General features: G+C 45.2%; 2 pseudogenes; one reads left to right on the top strand and one right to left on the bottom strand.

The window, feature by feature from the left end:
• The first annotated feature begins 6,868 nt into the window (after window positions 1-6,868).
• LOC148891960 (general transcription factor II-I repeat domain-containing protein 2A pseudogene) lies at window positions 6,869-12,234 on the top strand (annotated as a pseudogene).
• Window positions 12,235-12,430: 196 nt separating this feature from the next.
• Window positions 12,431-14,698, bottom strand: LOC148891959 (uncharacterized; annotated as a pseudogene).
• Window positions 14,699-22,498: the final 7,800 nt, after the last annotated feature.

Raw genomic sequence — 22,498 nt, 5'->3', positions numbered from 1 at the left:
TGCGGTGGAGGAGACAGATTCCTCGGCTGTTCCCACAGGCTGTTTTGTCCCCTTTCTTTTTGTAGACTACAACGATGTTGCCGCCCTTCCAGTCCTGTGGGAGCTTCCCATGTTATGTATAAGGAGGTGCAGACGACACATGAAGAGATAACCTCCGTGTTTGCACACTTCCGCAGGGATTCCATAAGGTCCAGCAATTTAGTTGTTCTTAAGGCTCATGATGGCTTGCCGGGTCTCAGAAAAGTATGGTGGGGTCTCGAGGCTCCTGATTGGCGGCAGGTCTGGAAGATTGGCCAGAATGTGTGAGTTGACGGGATTGGTGGTGTTGAGAAGATTCTCCAAATGGTTTGTCCAGCGAGCAAGGATCTCATGGCGGTCCTTAAGGAGCACAGAGCCATCAGGAGATTGCACCGGCGCAAGTGTTCGCTTTCTAGAGGCATACAGCTCTTGGATGGCATTGTAGAATTCCAGGGCATTAGTTCAATTCAAAAAAGAATACACAAAGAAATAAAAAAACAAACACATTAACGCCCTCAGATTATGAGAGTTTTGAAAGGCGCTTATAAATGAAAAGTATTAATTATTAAGAGATGGAGCAGCTCGGGTTAACTTACCTATGCTGATGCATTACCAGTCGTAGAGAGTATGGAAAAGCAATTTACCATCCTATCCCTTGGGGTAGCTTTGTGGGCCTCATGTTTTGCTTTTAGAAGAAATTAGTGAAATTAAAAAAGCCTAACCCGCAAGGCAGCAGGAGACTCGTGGATGGCGGGGTCGTCTTTACACCTGTGTAGGTCTTTAGGACCTACACTTCCGCAGGGATTCCATAAGGTCCAGCAATTTAGTTGTTCTTAAGGCTCATGATGGCTTGCCGGGTCTCAGAAAAGGAATGTGGGGCATCGAGGCAGCCTGCTGAGCATGATTTTGGCCAAAATTTTCCCAGCGGTGGAGGAGACAGATTCCTCGGCTGTTCCCACAGGCTGTTTTGTCCCCTTTCTTTTGGTAAACTACAACAATGTTGGCACCCTTCCAGTCCTGTGGGAGCTTCCCATGTTATGTATAAGGAGGTGCAGACGACACATGAAGAGATAACCTCCGTGTTTGTACACTTCCGCAGGGATTCCATAAGGTCCAGCAATTTTGTTGTTCTTAAGGCTCATGATGGCTTGCCAGGTCTCAGAAAAGTATGGTGGGGTCTCGAGGCTCCTGATTGGCGGCAGGTCTGGAAGATTGTCCAGAATGTGTGAGTTGACAGGATAGGTGGTGTTGAGAAGATTCTCAAAATGGTTTGCCCAGCGAGCAAGGATCTCATGGAGGTCCTTAAGGAGCACAGAGCCATCAGGAGATTGCACCGGAGCAAGTGTTCGCTTTCTAGGGGCATACAGCTCTTGGATGGCATTGTAGAATCCCAGGGTGTTGTTACAGTCTGCCAGATATTGGATCTCATGTACCTTCTGCAGCCACCAGGTGTCTTCCATGACACGGAGTGCCCGCTGGGTTGCTGCCCTTGCTGCAGGAAACATTGCTTTCCGGTTGTGAGATGCGGAGCATGACAGGAGAGCTTTGTGGGCCTCATGTTTTGCTTTTAGAAGGGACCTTATTTCGTCCGAGTTTGAGTCGAACCAATCCTGGTGTCTTGTCCGTGACTTTCCAAGCACTTCCGAGGCTGCGCTGTAAATAGCCTGACGCAGAGCTTGCCAGTCGACCGGGTCCTCAGGGATCTTGTCGAGGTTTTCAGCAAGTAGACGTTGAAGGTCGGCTTTGATGGTGGGGCTGGTCAATGCTGTGCAGCAGAGCTTTCCATTGGGAGCTGTCCCTGGGCGACTGGGATGTACGCATATAAGAGGTTTGGATCTGACCAATAAGGTGGTCAGTCCAACACTTAGCTCCACACATGACACGGGTGATAAGGACATCCTTAGCGGAGTTCGCCACCAGACCGCCTTAGGTGCGCCACTACCGGATTGAGTTCGGAGGCACAGACTGAGATATGCATGACCAGCCTGCTGAGCATGATTTTGGCTAAAATTTTCCCTGCGGTGGAGGAGACAGATTCCTCAGCTGTTCCGTCCCCTTTCTTTTTGTAGACTACAACGATGTTGGCGCCTTCCAGTCCTGTGGGAGTTTCCCATGTTCCCAGATGTTATGTATAAGGAGGTGCAGACAGCGCATGTAGAGATAACCTCCGTGTCTGCACACTTCCGCAGAGATTCCATAAGGTCCAGCAATTTAGTTGTTCTTAAGGCTCATGATGGCTTGCCGGGTCTCAGAAAAGGATGGTGGGGCATCGAGGCAGCCTGCTGAGCATGATTTTGGCCAAAATTTTCCCAGCGGTGGAGGAGACAGATTCCTCGGCTGTTCCCACAGGCTGTTTTGTCCCCTTTCTTTTGGTAAACTACAACAATGTTGGCACCCTTCCAGTCCTGTGGGAGCTTCCCATGTTCCCAGATGTTATGTACAAGGAGGTGCAGACGACACATGAAGAGATAACCTCAGTGTTTGTACACTTCCGCAGGGATTCCATAAGGTCCAGCAATTTTGTTGTTCTTAAGGGTCATGACGGCTTGCCGGGTCTCAGAAAAGTATGGTGGGGTCTCGAGGCTCCTGATTGGCGGCAGGTCTGGAAGATTGTCCAGAATGTGTGAGTTGACAGGATAGGTGGTGTTGAGAAGATTCTCCAAATGGTTTGTCCAGCGAGCAAGGATCTCATGGCGGTCCTTAAGGAGCACAGAGCCATCAGGAGATTGCAGATTCTCAAAATGGTTTGCCCAGCGAGCAAGGATCTCATGGAGCTCCTTAAGGAGCACAGAGCCATCAGGAGATTGCACCGGAGCAAGTGTTCGCTTTCTAGGGGCATACAGCTCTTGGATGCCACTGTAGAATCCCAGGGTGTTGTTACAGTCTGCCAGATATTGGATCTCATGTACCTTCTGCAGCCACCAGGTGTCTTCCATGACACGGAGTGCCCGCTGGGTTGCTGCCCTTGCTGCAGGAAACATTGCTTTCCGGTTGTGAGATGCGGAGCATGACAGGAGAGCTTTGTGGGCCTCATGTTTTGCTTTTAGAAGGGACCTTATTTCGTCCGAGTTTGAGTCGAACCAATCCTGGTGTCTTGTCCGTGACTTTCCAAGCACTTCCGAGGCTGTGCTGTAAATAGCCTGACGCAGAGCTTGCCAGTCGACCGGGTCCTCGGGGATCTTGTCGAGGTTTTCAGCAAGTAGACGTTGAAGATCGGCTTGTCAATGCTGTGCAGCAGAGCTTTCCATTGGGAGCTGTCCCTGGGCGACTGGGATGTACGCATATAAGAGGTTTGGATCTGACCAATAAGGTGGTCAGTCCAACACTTAGCTCCACACATGACACGGGTGATAAGGACATCCTTAGCGGAGTTCGCCACCAGACCGCCTTAGGTGCGCCACTACCGGATTGAGTTCGGATTTACTCCCATAGGAACTGCCGGCTGGGGGTGGGGTTCACCGCCAAACCGCCTTGGGAGGTTCCGCTCCCATGAGCCTTTGGCTTTATAAAGCCTAACCCGCAAGGCAGCAGGAGACTCGTGGATGGCGGGGTCGTCTTTACACCCGTGTAGGTCTTTAGGACCTACCCACTGCCAGATGAAATCTATAAAGGCTATGTAGAGGTCCAGGCAATGTTGTCTGCTCTTCTCCATAAGCTGTTTTAATAAAAAAAAATGATATCTGTGGTGGGTGTAGTCCTCCTGAAGCCACACTGCGTTTCTGGAGGCACAGACTGAGATATGCATGACCAGCCTGCTGAGCATGATTTTGGCCAAAATTTTCCCTGCGGTGGAGGAGACAGATTCCTCGGCTGTTCCCACAGGCTGTTTTGTCCCCTTTCTTTTGGTAAACTACAACGATGTTGCCGCCCTTCCAGTCCTGTGGGAGCTTCCCATGTTCCCAGATGTTATGTATAAGGAGGTGCAGACAGCGCATGAAGAGATAACCTCCGTGTTTGCACACTTCCGCAGGGATTCCATAAGGTCCAGCAATTTAGTTGTTCTTAAGGCTCATGGCTTGCCGGGTCTCAGAAAAGGATGGTGGGGCATCGAGGCTCGTGATTGGCGGTAGGTCTGGAAGATTGGCAAGAATGTGTGAGTTGACGGGATTGGTGGTGTTGAGAAGATTCTCAAAATGGTTTGTCCAGCGAGCAAGGATCTCATGGCGGTCCTAAAGGAGCACAGAGCCATCAGGAGATTGCACCGGCGCAAGTGTTCGCTTTCTAGAGGCATACAGCTCTTGGATGGCATTGTAGAATTCCAGGGCATTAATTCAATTCAAAAAAGAATACACAAAGAAATAAAAAAAACAAACACATTAACGCCCTCAGATTATGAGAGTTTTGAAAGGCGCTTATAAATGAAAAGTATTAATTATTAAGAGATGGAGCAGCTCGCTTTAACTTACCTATGCTGATGCATTACCAGTCGTAGAGAGTATGGAAAAACCATCCTACTTGGGGTAAGAAATTAGTGAAATTAAAAAAGCCTAACCCGCAAGGCAGCAGGAGACTCGTGGATGGCGGGGTCGTCTTTACACCCGTGTAGGTCTTTAGGACCTACACTTCCGCAGGGATTCCATAAGGTCCAGCAATTTAGTTGTTCTTAAGGCTCATGATGGCTTGCCGGGTCTCAGAAAAGGAATGTGGGGCATCGAGGCAGCCTGCTGAGCATGATTTTGGCCAAAATTATCCCAGCGATGGAGGATACAGATTCCTCAGCTGTTCCCACAGGCTGAAAAAGCATCCTACTTGGGGTAAGCAATTAGTGAAATTAAAAAAGCAATTAGTTCAATGAAGAGAAAGAATGCACAAAGGAATAATTAAACAAACAAACAAACAAACATTAAGGGATGGAGCAGCTCGGTTTAACTTACCTTTTCTGATGCATTACCAGCCCTAGAGTGTGGAAAAACCATCCTACTTGGGGCAAGCAATTAGTGAATTTAAAAAAAGCAATTAGTTCGATGAAAATAAAGAATACACAAAGAAAGAAAGAAAGAAAGAAAGAAAGAAAGAAAGAAAGAAAGAAAGAAAGAAAGAAAGAAAGAAAGAAAAGCAACAAACAAACAAACACATTAACGCTTCATGATTAAGGGATGGATCAGCTCAGTTTTAACTTACCTTTGCTGATGCACCAGCCAGAGTGTGGAAAAGGCATCCTATTTGGGATAAGCATTTAGTTAAACTAAAAAATACACAAAGAAATAAACAAACACATTAACCCTCAATGCAAAAATAGAACGACATGTCAAGTGCATTTTTAACAAATCATGAAACCAACAAGAAGATGCAGAACATGAAAAGAGCAAAATGCAAACACCAATATACCAATGCAATGCAAGTACCAATATAATTACCAGTTGAGTCACAAAATAAATAAACGAAGACATGAATTAATGAATAATAATAATAATACATTTCATTTTAAGCACCTTTCAAAGATTTCAATGACACTTTATAGTCACGGACAAGCATCATAAATAAAATACAATCACAGATAGAATACCATTATAAATAGAAACAAGAGAAAGGGTGACACAGAAGATGCAAATACACACATAAAGCAATCAAACAAACAAAATAATTATACAAACCCTCAATGCAAAAATGACAACTGACACGTAAAGTGTTGGCCATGTGATCAAAAACCGCATGCGCTTGATGAGCGATTCATTTTTAAGCCAACCTGACACACAACGATGACGTCGCAAAAGAAAGCAAGTAGCAAGTTGCACAAGTCTCACTTTCTGTCATCTGATTCCATCAGCTGACATCATCTGACAGCCCCTCATCTAGCAAACACCGCGTGCCGTGTTCACGAACGAGACCAAAATGACCCACCACAACTGTAGGGTTTCGGGAAACGGCAGAGGCAAGCAGCAATAACGACAATGTCGAAAACATAAGGCTTACTTAGAATCAGCGGCATGAGAACAAGCCGCAACAAACAAAGCTGCAACAAAGACGCCGATGCACAATCGAGGTACGGCAAGAGATAATTTAAAACAAGTGCCCACGCAACTGTGCAACAGAATGCACCAGTCACTCGCTGACGTGCCACAACATCGACGAAAGATTAGGAACAAGTATATTTCGCGCGCTTTTTTGTATTTCCGGATGGCGTTCCTTTTCCGGTGTCTCAGGTGATTTGATTGGTGGAATATAAACCACGGGGTTTTGTGATTTAACAGAAAAGGAAGTACCCTTTATGCACGCACATGTACGGAAAAGGATTAGGGTCTTTTAAGAAAAAAATATGTTTGGCAAAATTCTGACTTTAATTTCAGAATTCTTACTTTAAAGTCAGAATTCTGAGATTTAAGTCAGAATTCTGACATTGTGACGTTGGTAGACCTATGAATTGTGGGCGGGGCAGCGTCAACGTGTGGCGTACCTCGGAAGAAAGGTACGCCACAGTAAGGTCGTCACCTATCGACTTTTTGCGTGGCCGAGAAGTGACGGAAGACATCGTTTTACTTTTGGAGGAGCAGAGGGTGAGTAAACGGTGCTTTGTGTTTGTTTTATTTGGTGGCTGTTGTGTCCATAGTTAACGTGCTCCGTGGAGTTTATAGCTCAGTTGCTAGCGCGAATATCATAAATAGTTGCACTTACAATCGTGTACAAATAGGAAGTAACCATTTAAGTTGGTACTATGTCACCGTGACGCCACATAACGTTGTTTTTAACAACACCACCGACACAAGACACATTATAAAATTGGCTGACCCTGTCGGTGTGGGATTAAGAAGAGCATGACGCCTAAAACGGCGGCAGTACAATTGTTGAGGGCCAATTGCTCTTTGGCACCTGGATGGCTATGACAAATTAACACCCTCCAACCTGTCCAACTCTAACCGGGAAAAATGTTGGACTTTTAAAGAGAATGCAGGATAAAGCCCTGATCAGACATTGACATTTTTGCATTGCATCATACACCAGGAACTGTTGTGTAAGACAGTGTTAAAAATGAAACATGTCGTTGATGCTGTCACTAAAATAGTTAATTTCATCAGAGCGAGAGCTTTAAATCACAGACAGTTTGTTGCTTTGTTGGAGGAAAATGAGGCTGAACATGGTGACATAAGCTATCACTGCACTGTTAGGTGGCTCAGCCTTGGCAAGGTTCTGAAAAGTGTCTGGGACCTGAGACACCAGATTCAGGAGTTCTGTATTCAGAAAGGTCATGACGTCCCAGAACTTTCAGATAACGACTGGTTGGCAGACCTCGGATTCGCTGTGGATGTGACTGCACTAATGAACGAACTAAATGTCAAAATGCAGAGCAAGGGCCTTTTTTGTGCATGAGATGTACAGTGCAGTGAAGGCTTTCATGAGAAAACTGCAGCTTCTCTCAAGCCAAGTGAAGGTCAACATTCTGACCCACTTGCCAACACTTAAGGAAGCCAAAAGATCAGGTGATCACCTCCAAAAGTACTCAACCACGTTAGAAGCATTGCATGCAGAGTTTTCAAGGCGATTTCAAGATTTCAAAACTCTTGATAGTGAAACGCACACGGTTTCTTCTCCCTTCAACTGCAGTGTGGATGATGCACCAAGTGAAGTTCAGATGGAACTCATTGATCTGCAGTCTGACACACTTCTGGCAGATCACTTCAAGTCAGTCTCACTGCTGGACTTTTACTCCGCCCTCAAAGAGGAGAATTTTCCACACCTGAGGAGGCATGCTCAGAGGATCCTAGTCCTCTTTGGATCTACCTATCAGAGAATCAGAGAATCATCTTTATTGCCAAGTATGTAGAACACACAAGGAATTTGTTTCCGGTAGAACACGCTGCACTAGTATCGTCGTCAAAAAAACTGCTAAGTGGTTCCATTTTGGCTACTGTTGAAGAGTTCAAAGAGTTAATGGCTTGGGGGAAGAAGCTGTTTGAATGTCTGCTGGATTTGGTGCGCATGGATCGGTAGCGCCTGCCTGAGGGGAGTAGCTGGAAAAGGTGGTGGGCAGGGTGCGGAGGGTCCAGTAGGATTTTCCGCGCCCTTGTTCGGATTCTTGCAGAGTGCAAGTCCTCGAGAGTGGGTAGGGCGGTGCCAATGATTTTTTCCGCCGTCCTAACCGTCCGTTGAAGTCGGATTTTGTCCATTTTTGTGGCGGCCCCGAACCAAACGGTGATAGAAGAACACAGGATGGATTCGATGACAGCCGTGTAGAAATGTTGCAGCACCTCCTGTGGCAGGCACTGCTTCTTTAGCAGCCTCAGGAAGTACATTCTCTGTTGGGCCTTTTTCAGGATAGAGTTGGTGTTGACCTCCCACTTCATGTCCTGGGAGACTGTGATTCCCAGGAACTTGAAGGTCTCAACGGTTGACACAAGGCGGTTGGATAGTGTGAGGGGTAGCTGAGGTGATGGATGTTTCCTGAAGCCCACGATCATCTCAACTGTCTTGAGCGTGTTCAGCTCCAGGTTGTGACGGCTGCACCAGAGCTCCAGCTGCTCCACTTGTTGTCGGCACGCAGACTCGTCGCCGTCTTTGATGAGACCGATGACCGTGGTGTCGTCTGCGAACTTTATGAATTTGACAGCTGGGTGCGTTGAGGTGCAGTCGTTCGTGTAGAGAGAGAAGAGCAATGGAGAGAGGACGCATCCCTGCGGGGCTCCAGTGCTCGTGGTTCGTGTTGTGGATGATTTCCCAGTCTGACCTGTTGTGTCCGTCCTGTCAGGAAGCTGAGGGTCCACTGGCAGATCGTGGGGGACACACCAAGCTGGAGAAGTTTGGGGATGAGGAGTTCTGGGATGATGGTATTGAACGCAGAGCTGTAGTCCACAAACAGGATCCTTGCGTAGGTTCCTATGTTGTCAAGGTGGTCGAGGATGTGGTGCAGTCCGATGTTGACTGCATCCTCCACAGACCTGTTTGCCCGGTAGGCAAACTGAAGAGGATCTAGCAGAGGTCCAGTGGTGTTCTTTAGGTGGTTCAGCACAAGGCGTTCAAAGGACTTCATGACCACAGACGTCAGAGCGACAGGTCTATAGTCGTTCAATCCCGAGGGTGCTGGTTTCTTTGGAACTGGGACGATAGTAGACTGTTTGAAACAGGATGGGACTTCACACTGCTCCAGGGATCTGTTGAAGATTTGTGTGAAGACCGGAGCCAGCTGGTCAGCGCAGACTCTCAGGCAGGAGGGGGACACTCTGTCAGGTCCTGCAGCTTTCTTGATCTTCTGCTGCTTGAAGAGCCGTCTAACGTCCAGTTCGTGGATCTGTAGGGCAGAGGGCAGAGATACGGTAGTTTCTGGTAATGGTGGGCAGACCGGGGAAATGGTGGTGTCCTTTTCAAATCGGCAAAAGTATATATTTAACTCATCAGCCATACCATTGTTGTACACTGCTTGGGGGGAAGGTAAACGATAATTTGTTATTGCTTTCAGGCCATTCCACACCGATGCAGAGTCGTTAGCGGAGAACTGTTTGTTAAGCCTCTCCGCATAACTTTTCTTTGCGATGTTAATTTCCTTCGTCAGCCTGTTTCGGGCGAGTTTGTAAACTGCTCGATCGCCGCTTTTAAATGCGGACTCTTTCTCTTTCCTAAGCTGCCTGAGTTTGGGAGTGAACCATGGCTTGTTGTTGTTGAATGAGCGGAAGGACTTTGTTGGTACACACATGTCCTCACAGAAACTGATGTATGATGTTACAGTGTCTGTGTATTCATCCAATGTGCCTGTTGAAGTTTCAAAGACGCTCCATTCAGTGCAGTCTAAGCATTCTTGTAGCGATAACTTCTTATAACCGGTTTTACACATTTGAGTTTCTGTTTGTATGTGGGAATTAAGTGGATTAAATAGTGGTCAGAAAGACCCAATGCTGCATGCGCAACAGACCGGTATGCGCCTTTGAGTGCTGTGTAACAATGATCTAGAATGTTTTCTCCTCTGGTGAAACAGTCAATATGCTGCTTATATTTGGGGAGTTCACGGTTTAAGCGTGTTTGATTAAAATCGCCCAAAATGATCAGGGGTGATTCTGGATATTTTAGCTCGAGATGGTTTACATGGTCCGCTAGCGTTTGTATACACGCGTTAGCATTAGCTTGTGGCGCGATGTACACGGCAACGAGAATAAAGGAAGCGAACTCACGTGGCGAGTAGAATGGCTTGCAGTTGAGAGACAGCAATTCCAAACCAGGGCTGCAGTGTGCGTCGAGCATCGTGACATCGGTGCACCATTCTTCGTTGATGTAGAAGCATAGTCCACCGCCTTTGGATTTCCCCGATTGCTCCGTGTCACGATCGGCCCGAAGGAGACGGAATCCGGGTAGGTGTAGCGCGGAATCCGGGTGGCGGTCACTGAGCCAAGTCTCAGTGAAGCACAGCGCAGCAGAGCGGGCGAACGTTTTATTGGTCTTTGTGAGAAGCAGAAGTTCGTCCATCTTGTTTGGTAGTGAGCGTAGATTAGCGAGGTGGATCGATGGGAGCGACGTTCGAAATCCACGCTGCCGTAGCTTGACGAGCACGCCGGCTCGCTTCCCCCTCCTACGCCGGCGTCTCAAAGCTCCGTACAGAGCTGCTACGCCGCTCGCGAGCAGCCCCGAAAAACCTTGTAGATTTTGGTGTGTCGGTGAAAATAGTCCAAGAGTGGATTCCCCAATGCTCAGTAACTCTTCCCTCGTGTAACTGAGTCGCGTAGGATCGCAAAAACCAAATGAAAATGACAAAACCAGGAACAATACTAGGGAGCGTGTGACCGAGGCTGCCATCCGCGGCGCCATCTTGGATCGATCAAATTGTGAACAGACATTTTCAGTTATGAAGTTCAACAAATCCAAACACAGATCCTCTATGACTGATGACCACCTCTCAGCTGTCCTTCGGATAGCCACTTCAGATATTCCTCCAGATTTCAATGCCCTTGTTCAAGCCCAGAACAGACTGGATTATTCTCACTGAAGAGGTAACATGAGGTGGAAAACATTACAAGTTATTGTTTGTGGAGATTAACAAGTTAAAAATAAATTGCACTGGTTCAATAATTGTTTTTCTTATTTAACCAATACACCACAATTACACATAACCTAATATAAATATTTACAGAGTGCTTTATTCTTCTGATTATCAGTACCAGCTATTCAAAATATTTAATTTGAGAATTTACAATGAAAGAAAGTTGGCGGCCCTCTGACACAATTCAGGTTCCTCATGCGGCCCCTGATAAAAATTAATTGCCCACTCCTGGGCTAAACTAATACCAACAAGCGTTGAAGGTAGAGAAAAGGAGTCAAAACATATCAGGAGAGCACTCACTAACTGTGGGTACCCTCAGTGGTCATTCAACAAATGTCAGAAAGAAAGAATAGGGAATGAAACCAAAAATTCTCAAGATACAAAAAAGAGAGGAGTAGCAGTACCTTACATTGCAGGAGTTTCTGAAAAACTACAAAGAGTCCTTTGGCAACACAAAATTCCTACTTATTTAAAACCGATAAACACGGTAAGGCAAAAATTAGTGCATCCAAAAGAGAGGCTGTCAAATGAAAAACAAAGTAATGTAGTTTATTCAATACATTGTAAGAATGAAAATTGTAAAGAGCAGTACATTGGGGAGACTCAACAAATTCTCAAAAAGACTATCAACATCGCAGGGATAATCCAAGTGGGCCTCAATCGGCAGTACATTTGAACCTAAAAGCTAGCAACCACTCATTTGACGACAATGAGGTTAAAATCTTAGCGAAAGAACATAGATGGTTTGAAAGGGGAGTTAAAGAAGTGATTCTCATAAAGCAACTAAATCCTTCATTAAACCGGTCTGGTGGGGTGAGGTTCAATTTGGATCGTTCATGCAATAGCCTGCTTAGGCAACATAGGATTAATAATACTGATGAGGTGATACCGGTCAAAATGGGGCAATCAGGCCAATCGTTAGTCAGGAATGTAGGAACAATCAGTGGGGCCACAGGGAGTAGTCCTCTGCTCCCCCCAATCTGAGAGTAGGGACCTATCATAGCTATGTTAGGCACCGCCATGTCTGGACATTAGGGATACATAAATAGGGCCGATACGACCAGTAAGACTTTAGTTCGCTGACGAAGCCTCTTGGATAGGAGGCGAAACGTCCGACACCTTCAAAAAAGTACAGATGACGGCTGAAGAAAGCTTCTCATCGATAAAAGCAATGTAGTGCTGATGCACTACATTTTTTAAAATTTGTGCCTGATGCTAAAAATCCTACCCTTGTTTCCCATTATCTATCAGAGATCTAAAGTCAAGCTTAGCTTTTATTTGTATTTTTTTGCTTTGATTAAGCAACTTCTTGAAATGATTCAAAATCATTTTGAATCATCATCGGTGACAAGCCAACATGTATTGCAGACAGGTTTTATCTGGGTGGCGCCACCAGTATTCGTAGTGACTGAGCCACCTACGATGGCTTAGTAACAGTTTCTTTGTATTAAAAAGCTACACAATGTCAATCACCCAGATACTGCTTTGAAGAACGGCGTTGAATTCAGATCGAAAATCTGAGAAATTATCATAGCTGTCAGCAATATGCAGAACATTTCCACATGTGTGCCCCACCGGCCTTCTACTAAACTCTGTCATTTCCTAAAACTCCACACGAATGGCGTTGGTTACAACAAGATCAGATCCAGTACAAAAACGGAGAAACTTCTGGAGCATGAATTCATCCAATTATCTAATGAACCTTTTCAGGTGATTTGCCACTTCCTTCTGCTTTGTGGTTAAATCAGTTGCAAATTTCAGCAGTTGGCAGACCTTTTTTGAGGTAGGTTGCAAGTCCGAGCACAACTTGTTCAGTTCTTCTGGACTGATCAGGACACGGTGGAGAATAACCTCCCTCCAGCAGTCAATCACAAACATCAGCTCTTTGTGTGCTATTTCTTGCAGTATATTGGGAAAGCTTTCAGCAGAGATTCTTTTTCTACAGCCATAGTTGTCCAGGAACTCCACAAGTTCATCTGGGTCCACTTCTGAAAAGTCCTTCATTGCTGCCATCAAAACTTCACGCTCCTGGCTGCTCACAAACTGCAGAAAATGTGCTTTTAGATCACTGTAGACCGAGTTGAAAAGCACCTGCTCGAGCAAAGGAAACGCAAGTTTGTTTGGGAAATAGCAACAATATTGGTAACCCTTCACAAGGATTCTCATAGAATTGTTGCGAGACACGTGAGAACATCTCTCAATACTCCAGATCCAATGCTAGCTTCTTCTGTATTATCTGGGAGTATGTGTTTCACAATGAGTGATTTGTTCAAGATAGCATTTTCAGAGAATGCGGTGATCATATCATTCTATGTGTCTGTGTAGTGGACACTTATTGTCATCACATCTTGTGGATCAGGTGGACCGTCATATATCAGTGTGATGTCAGCATCACCCTCTGTGTTGTATGAAGGACCAGAGGCTATTTCTGAATCAACAGAAACGTCCAATGCCGTGTACATTTCACTTGACTCAACATAGACCTCTTCAATTTCAGGGTTGTAGACATTGGCATTGCCGTGTTGTCATCATTGTGGTCATCTTTTGGCCCTGTTGCAATATAAAATCGCAACAATGTTAGTTTTGCAGCCTCATACATATTACCAATGGACTGGCAGGTTTCACCAGTGAGGAGGTTTTGTTTGAAATCCCACACCTCAAACCGAAAGTCCAATTCCGAGCCTTTCAGAGAAATTCCATCAGGAAAAAAAAAGAATTTATTTCCTTCATTGAGAATGTCTTCTAACCCAGCTTCTGTGGACATTTGAAGTTTTCTGGTACCCCCTCCCTGTTTCTCCCTCACCCCTTTGGTTATTTTTCCATCACTGTGTATCCATCCAGTTGCAACATTCTTGTTGTTTTCTGCCTCCTCGTCTGTCTTGCTTGTTGTGTCTTTGAGGCACTGTCTCCTTTCTCGCTATCTTCTCTGACTTTTTTTTCACGCAATTTTTCCAAAAGTCCATTTTTTTCTTTGGGATGGGAGCTGTTTTGTCTTACAAAAATTGAAGAGTGCAATCCGGTCTCCATCACAAAGGACATAATTGGCAAGCGTGGAATCGTCCATCAGTACTATGGCATCACTGTCAATCTGTAAAGGAACAAGACGAATAAATTAAAAATACATTCAATCATCATAACATATAATCACTTAATTTTAAAATATGAAGCACAAATGTAGTACTGATCTCAACAATTGTAAATCAAACCCACATGTTGAAACTCTAAAATGGTGAAAACAGTTAAGAATGGACAAAGGTACATTGATGCTTGAAAATGACTGGGAAATATTGCCTTACAACATGCAACTATCAAAATAAAGTCCCTAATCAGACAGCAGTTCATCAACTTTTGACTCCGTTGATGCGTGCGTGTGGCTAAACAGTACTTAAAACGATGTACACACAGAACTACGACAGAACGTCTGATCACAGTGTGTTAAATTCACAATGATTTTAACTGCAGTGATTCTCCAACCGGCCAGTGTCATTCATAAATGGTTACTTTCTATTTATTCGCGAATGTAAACCGGGTGGATCCATTCATTATACAGTATTCAGACTTGCAACAGAGCTATCAGCTCCGCGGAGCACGTTAACGATGGTAACAACAGCCATTAAATGAAACAAACACAACGCACTATTTACTCACCCTGTGCTCCTCCAAAAGTTAAAGGATGTCTTCCGACGCTCCTCGGCCACGCAAAAAGTCGATAGGTGACGACATTACTGTATGTCCTTTCTTCCGAGCCACACTTACGTACTGTACACGGGGACGGGGCCAAAAATGAATAGCTCCACGAACGTCACAAAGTCAGAATTCTGAGAATAAAGTCAGAATTCTGAGATTAAAGTCAAAATCTTGCCAACTGTATTTTTTTTTTTAAGTGGCCCTAATCCTCTTCCGTACGCTTGTTTTGTTTCCGTCAAATCGTCAGGCAAGTAGTGGTGGGAATTACAGCTGTTTTTAGAGAGCTGGTTTGTTTTTTGGCTCGGCTCGCTTAAAAGATCTGGCTCTTACGGCTCCCAAATCGCTCCTCAGTTTTTCTTTTTTTGTTGTTGCTGAAATTAATTTACTACCAAAAATCGACAATGGAGGTTATCATTTTAAACATTTATTTGACTTTATTTTTATTCGCATGTGTGTGTGTGTGTGTGTGTGTGTGTGTGTGTATGTGTGTGTTTGTTAGTTTGTCTTCGACCACGGATTTTGATCAATAAGGTGTGACTTTAAACCAGGGGTCGGGAACCTTTTTGACTAAGAGATCCATAAAAGTAAAATATTTAGAAATGTTATTCAGTGAGAGCCACACGCTCGCGTGCGCACACACACACACACACACACACACACACACACACACACACACACACACACACACACACACACACACACACACACACACACACACACACACACACACACACACGCGCGCGGCCACTTTTCAACAAAATATCAGAATGTATTATTTAAAATAAATTTGTGATAGTACTCACCGTTAACATGAATTGTTTTCCGTTCCTCGTGATTGGTAAAAATCCAGGCAAACGATCGGAATGAAATTCAACTTGCCGGTCCAGAGGCGAAGTTACTGCTAGCTAGCCTGCACACGGCTCATAAGCTTCCACACTTGCTATCTGCAATCTACTTCTCGCAGAAGTATGTTGATGCTAACGTTAACAAGAGGCTTGTTAAAATGTCACTGACATTCGACTGTTTCATCGATTGTATTGTTTAATTGCAAATTAGAATCAGAACATTTTCTCTCCTCTAATGCTCCGGTGCATTCGCGCTGAAGTGCACAAGTTGGGCTCATTTAAAGGGCCGTTTACCTCTTTCAACATGACGGCCACTATCATCCAAACAAAATGGCACTTTCGGCCATTCTGGGTCAGTGTCATCCAATCAAAATTGCGCTTTCCGCCAACTGCAGCCCCAATGGGAAATGAACGGCGAAAAAAACGACACTATGTATTTAGTTTTATCGGCGAGCCATATGCAATCATCAAAAGAGCCATATATGGCTCGCGAGCCATAGGTTCCCAACCCCTGCTTTAAACGAAGGGGTTGTGATATCGGCTCTTTTATGCGGCTCCCTATTGAGAGCCGTCTCCAGTCGTTCCCTTTCAAGAGACGGCTTTCAGAGCCGTTCCTTCGCGAACGACACTAGCGCCACCTAGGTGGTCGTGTTTTTTTTATTTTTGACAGGTCATTGAGAGCCCAGCCTGGTGGCCAACACAGTTACTGCGTGGGGGCGTTTACCGTGGCGGTCGACGGAGATACTGCACCTGCATAGAAATGAATGGGGAAATGGCTTGCCATTCAAAATAAATGGTACAAGCGCCACCTAGGAGGGCGACCGAAGTACTGCAAGTTTTTTTTTTCTTTTTTGACAGGTAGGTGAGAGCGCCTCACTGGTGGCCACCAGATGTACTGCAGGATGTGTTGGATATATACAGTATATCCAACACATAACTGCAGGATACATGGAGCGCCATAACTAGGTGGCTTGCATAGTCTACCGAAACATCTCTGCGGAGTATGGACTGGAAACTCCAGGGACAACATGGGAAACACTTCCCAAGATAGTAGAGAATGACCGAGCAAAGATCCTTTGGGACAGCACAGGGTAGCTCCTTCAGCCAGAGACTATTACACCCGTGCTGCAAGAAGGAGAGGTACCGCCGCTCGTTTCGAACGTCTGCTGTCAGGCTTCACATTTCTGATGATCATATGGGAAAAAAACCTTGACACTTGTAAAAATGGGTTGATGCAATATATCAATATGCCTTCTTTGATACTTGCACTATGTACAGTCTTTATGAAACGGGTTTGCACGGTGACAGTACACTGTTGACACTGTTTTATTTTGCTATGCTTAGAATATCTTGTTTTCTATCCTTTTACCCCACCCCATCCCCTTTCAAATTTCCCCATTGTGGGACGAATAAAGGTTTTCTGATTCTGAGATACAGATCGACAAGATGGTAATGGCCAACCAACCAGATATCGTGGTCATAGATAAAGGGGAAAGGAAAGCCGTTGTCGTGGATGTAGCGGTCCCGAGTGATGAGAAAATCGAGAAATACCAAGGGCTCAGAGAGGAGCTGGAGAGAGCCTGGAAGGTAAATGTGACAGTCGTGCCTGTGGTGGTCGGAGCACTCGGGGCAGTGAAATACCAAGGCCTCAGCCTTGGTATTTCTCGATTTTCTCATCACTCGGGACCGCTACATCCACGACAACGGCTTTCCTTTGCCCTTATACATATATATAAATTCCTGGTCTCACCCGCCCTCCATCTGCTGTCAATTCTCTAATCACAGATACGGGTCATTTATACGGTTCGCGATCACCTCGGCAATGCCGGATGATTGACTCACCTCACCACCGAACCTGGACTCTTTCTTCAATGCGCGAGTGTATCCGGTCCGAGATATTTTCCCTGCGTCCCGTAAATGTATGTCATCTTCCGGGATTGCGTAATTTTGCACCCTCGTGTTCCATTTGCTTTTTGGCGTAGTAAGCAGGTCGGATCACCCCCTGCCTTCTTACTCGCTGTGTTTTCTTTTATTTGTAAATAAACATCCTGCTTGGTTAGTACGTGTCTGCTTTGGGATCCCAAACATTCCACTACGTTCCGACGAGTCAGCTGCCGTCCGTCACTCTCACTCGGAACGTGACAGCTTCGGATGACTCGGCGACAGGATGTTCTTTTCTCTTCAAATATCTATCCAATGACACTTGCTCTCACTCCCACGGTCACATCACTAGATTTCACAGCCTCTTTATTCTTTAATATCGTACTGATCGTAGATTTCGCCATGCTGTATTCCCTCGCCAGATCAGACACTCGCACACCTCCTTCATATTTTGCAATTATTTCTTTCTTAAATGCCATAGTTGTACACACTACTTTTCTTTTGTCATTTTTAGCAGCACTTACTTTCTTTGGATGCATGATTAGGGGCTGAAACTCTTCGTACACCTATATTAAACGCTACAGCAAAACGCAGCACGTTCGCAATCGACAACAGGTCACGGAGAGAGCGATAGACCCGTACGCCGCTCAGCACCCCACCCTCGCGTACGCACTCACGCGTCGTATTGGCGTTCGAACACCGAAGCAAGAATATCTCGAATATTTTGTTCAAACTCCGATTTGTTCGAACTGTGATGCGTTTGAGAACCGAGGTACCACTGTACAGATGACGGCTGACGAAACCTTGTCATTTTGTCATATACTCGTACTCGTATTTACAGCAATCAAGTACTGTCGCATGATTATAAAAAAAATTCTGTTTGTTTGAAAGTGAAAGTGAAACGGAAGGTAAAACCCAGGAAGCGGAAAAACAAACAAAGTACTGGCACTGCAAACTAATGACTGACATTTTAAAATCATTTTAATAAACATATTTCATTTCGATTGTATTCTAAATCAAATGCAGTGATAACTTAGCTTACGAACTTAATTGGTTCCCAGTAAGTGTGTGTAAGGTGAAAAGTTCATCTTCCAAACATTTATTTCCCAGAAGAAACCATTCAAATGAAAATAATACATTCTCAGGTCCTCATAAAACACAGTTTTCTACTAAAATTTCTACTAAATAAGCCTCAAAACTACACGAAAATAGACCTTATTTTATGTATCACAAATATGCTATTGGACTATAATGAAAAAATAAACTGAACTGAATAATAAAGTCGTTTTATTGACCCTTGTGGTGGTAGTTGTCAATGGATGGGAGCAATGGTCGACTTACCGTACTTGTACCGGTAAACTAAGTTACACTAACGCACACCTCGTTGGTGTTTTTTGATGATCTCCTTCTTCTGCTTGACCGTCATTTTCTTTTCTGTCTTCTTCGGCTTAACACTAGCCTGTGGTGGGGTCTTTTTCGGTCCCAAAATAGCTCCACTCGATAACAATCCATGTCTGCAGGAGAGCAGCGGCACCCTGACGCACCAGCGTTCACTCAACACAGAAATTTACACCACTAACTCAAATATAAAATGGACATCGCAAAAATAGTTACGAACAATTAACTAGTGCCGTACTGATGAAATCAGAGAATAATTGAGAGGTTAATAGTAACCCCACATTCTAAGCGTAACACCTCAAAATTGGCAAAAATTTGATGACTACGCAAACACAAATTAGCATCGATCTGCTAGATAGCTATTAGCTATCTATTCGCTAGCTATCAGCTAGCTATTCGCTAGCTAATAGCTATCTATTGTCAATCAATAAACAAGCATCCAAATAAATAATCCACTTCATTTCTCAGCGTCTTACAAAACTCTCAAGGTCACTGTACAGTCACAGGATAAGATTTTCTGTGGGTGAGCAGCGGCAGCCACACACGCCAGCATTCACTCAACCTAAATGTAAATACAGTAAAGTCTCGTTATATCGGTATTCTAGGGAGTTAGAAAAAATGTCGATATAACCGTACTGTCGATATATCCGTCCTGCGCCGAACTGCATTCAAGGGGGGGGGGGGGGGGGGCAACACGTAAACGGGGTATCTTTGATATGGCATGTCATTTTATCATTGGGTTCATGGATTGCGTATCTAACATGCTTTTTGTACAGTAGTGAAGTGAAAAATAAATTTGTGCATTAAATAAAAACGTCTTTACACTTTTTTAATGACTAGTTCCTTTCAAAAATGCCACCAATGCAAAATCCTCACATTCTATTCACATGAAACCACGAAAAAGACAGTGATTGTTTCAAGCGATAAAGATATCTGAATGCTACACAATTAAATAAAAAGTCCAAGATGGCGCCCGAGTAGGCAGCCTCAGCAAGTGCTCTCATGAGCCTTGCTTTTTTTGGTTGTTTTTGTCTTGTTTTGTGTTTTCTTTTGTCACTTTGTGTTGTTGTGCATCGTGTGGAACGGATACAGATTTTGTTTGTTTTTCAGCATTTTTGACCACGACATTCATCAAAGAGGAGACTGTGCTGAGCGGTTGCGCCTTTTCGGCAGCATGAATATGCCAGTACTGTTTTTGAATGGGAGGAATGTCGGAGCCATTCGACTGCCATCGCTGGACACCAAAGGGGCCATTGTGCTTTTTTTTGCGCCTGTAATGGGCAGCATCTTCACAGCCCCGCTTTGTTTAGCGGAAAGGTCAGTGCCGTTGGACAGTCTGCGGCTGGATGGATGCATGGCTGGAGGAACCCGCAATAAGAAGAAAGGAGCGTCAGCGCAGAGCGCCGATGCGTATGTGAAACTGTTGCGGCTTGGAATTGAAGCAGATTTATGTGGAACAGGAGATGTGAGACAATCTCTTTTCGTCAATGGATGCTACAGCTGCGTGTTTGCTTTCAACATTTAGCTTGTAGTCGATGTGCACATTCCACCATGATGTCCCTGATCCACTGGTGGAAAGACGCTTTGATCCTCTCCTCTTTCATCTAGAACTGTTTCATGTCATCACAGAGGGTACAGCAAGTCCTGAAGAATGAATGTCTCTCTGTGTCTTTGTTTTGTCATATTGTCTCTATACTGTCATATTATTTGTTATTTAGTTTTTTTTTTGTTCTTTTGACTTCAAGACGGCGCCGCGAGAGTGGCTGCCTTTCCAGCAGCTCATGTATTTCGTTTTTCTACTTTCATTCCTTTCATCACTTTGCTGCTGTGAAATGTAAATTTCTCCACTGTGAGACTAATAAAGGCATATCCAATCCAATCCAATCCAAATACAGTACATGCATGAAAAACTGCAACATATACATTACTTGCGTTGATGAAGTGAGAAGCGTGTTGCGCCCAAAAGCCGCTATTAGATGGCATCCAAGCGCCATACTGTATAAGAAACGGAGGTGGCCATAGGGATCTCGCCAGTTTGTGCCTCTTTGATGTTCCCCCAATATTGCCTCAAAATGGCACATATAATTCTTTAATCGATTGCAAACACGTATGCCATTGTTGAAGACCGCAGAAAATGTCGCCTGCTACAGACGAGCTGGCGTCTGAAAATGAATATTGCGTCTGCAACTCACGGGAGCTGGTCACGTAACACACTCACGTGACCAAGTCGACCAATACAGCGACCAATACAGCGACCGATACAGCGTAGCGACCAATACAGATTTTGATAATGGTGGTACTGTATAGAAACCCCTAAACAAATATCGATTCACACTAAGTATCTTTTGTATCGATATAAACATAGCAAAATGGCCGGCGGGAGATGAAAAAGAGCACCGTAGTAACCGGATGATTGTAAAAACCACGAATCGTACTAAACGGAACTAATTATACATAAGAAGACTAGAAATGTGCATGGGAAATGAAAATAGTGTCGTAATAAGCAGTATTATCAATACAAACGATAACGATATAACGAGACTTTACTGGAGATAGAAAGCTAGCGAGCCAACTAATAGATACTATATCATAAATAGCCAACAGATGAAAGCTAGATAGCTAGCCACTTAGATAGCTAATAGCCAGCTAGCTAGATAGTTAGCTAACACGCTGAGCCAGCATTCACTCAACCCGGAAGTAAATAGATAGTGTGGCGGGCACTAGGACCAGGCATCTCACCCAGCAGGTGCACAGGAGGGGCGGGTTTATGTACATATATTTCACTGCATTTTCTGTTTGCCTTAGATCCACTTGTTAGCAGTTGGAATAGACATACTCCAGTCGATCGTGTGTTCTCCTTCCTCAACTGCTACACTGGTGACCCGGACGTTGGAAATGTTCATGGCAGCAGACGAAGAGATGTCTTCTACGGCCATGTCGCAACGACAGGCGCCTCAACTCGCAGCTGCCGCCTACGCCGCGACGCTGCCCGAGTTCTGGAATAGCGACCCGGCTTCGTGGTTCCAACATGTGGAAGCGCTTTTCCACCTACGAGGCATCACGACAGATGAGCCGAAATATTATCTCGTCGTGGCGTATCTCAACGAACAGACTACTAGTCGTGTGCTGCCTCTCTTGCGTGCACCTCCACGATGCGGGAAGTACGACACGCTCAAACAACTGCTGATCAGAAGGTTCACGCTATTGGCCTCTGAGAGAGCAGACAGACTTTGTTCCCTTCCCGGACTCAGCGACGGAACGGCAGTGGATCTCATGGACAATATGCTGTCGCTCTTAAGTTCGGATGAGGCCGGATTCCTTTCCCCCATCTATTCCTCCGTCAACTACCAGCCTCAGCGCGCGCCGTGCTAGCTAACTTGACGTGCTTAGCCACCGGCGACTATCAAGCCTTGGCTGAAGAAGCGGATCGAGTGCTTCTGGCGACCCGGCGGTTCGCCGGGCAAAGCGTGACGGCCGAACCCCTCGGTGAAGAGGCATCGACCATCGATCCGACCGTCGTGGCAGGAGTGGTATCGGAGAAGCGGCGCGGGAAGACCACCTGTTTCTTCCATCAGCGGTTTGGCGCCAAGGCTCGACGCTGCGTACCCCCCTGCCGCCACGAGGCTCCGGGAAACTCCCAACGCCGGCACCCAGTAGCAGCCATGGGCGCCGGAAACGAAAGCGAGCTGCTTTTCATGACCGACTCCTCGTC

The sequence above is a fragment of the Hippocampus bargibanti genome, linkage group LG11 (assembly GCF_051943395.1).
Source record: "Hippocampus bargibanti isolate YZ-2025 linkage group LG11, ASM5194339v1, whole genome shotgun sequence".
Lineage (NCBI taxonomy): Eukaryota > Metazoa > Chordata > Actinopteri > Syngnathiformes > Syngnathidae > Hippocampus > Hippocampus bargibanti.
The sequence above is the reverse complement of the archived record's forward strand: the minus strand, read 5'-3'. Positions and strand labels throughout refer to the sequence as shown.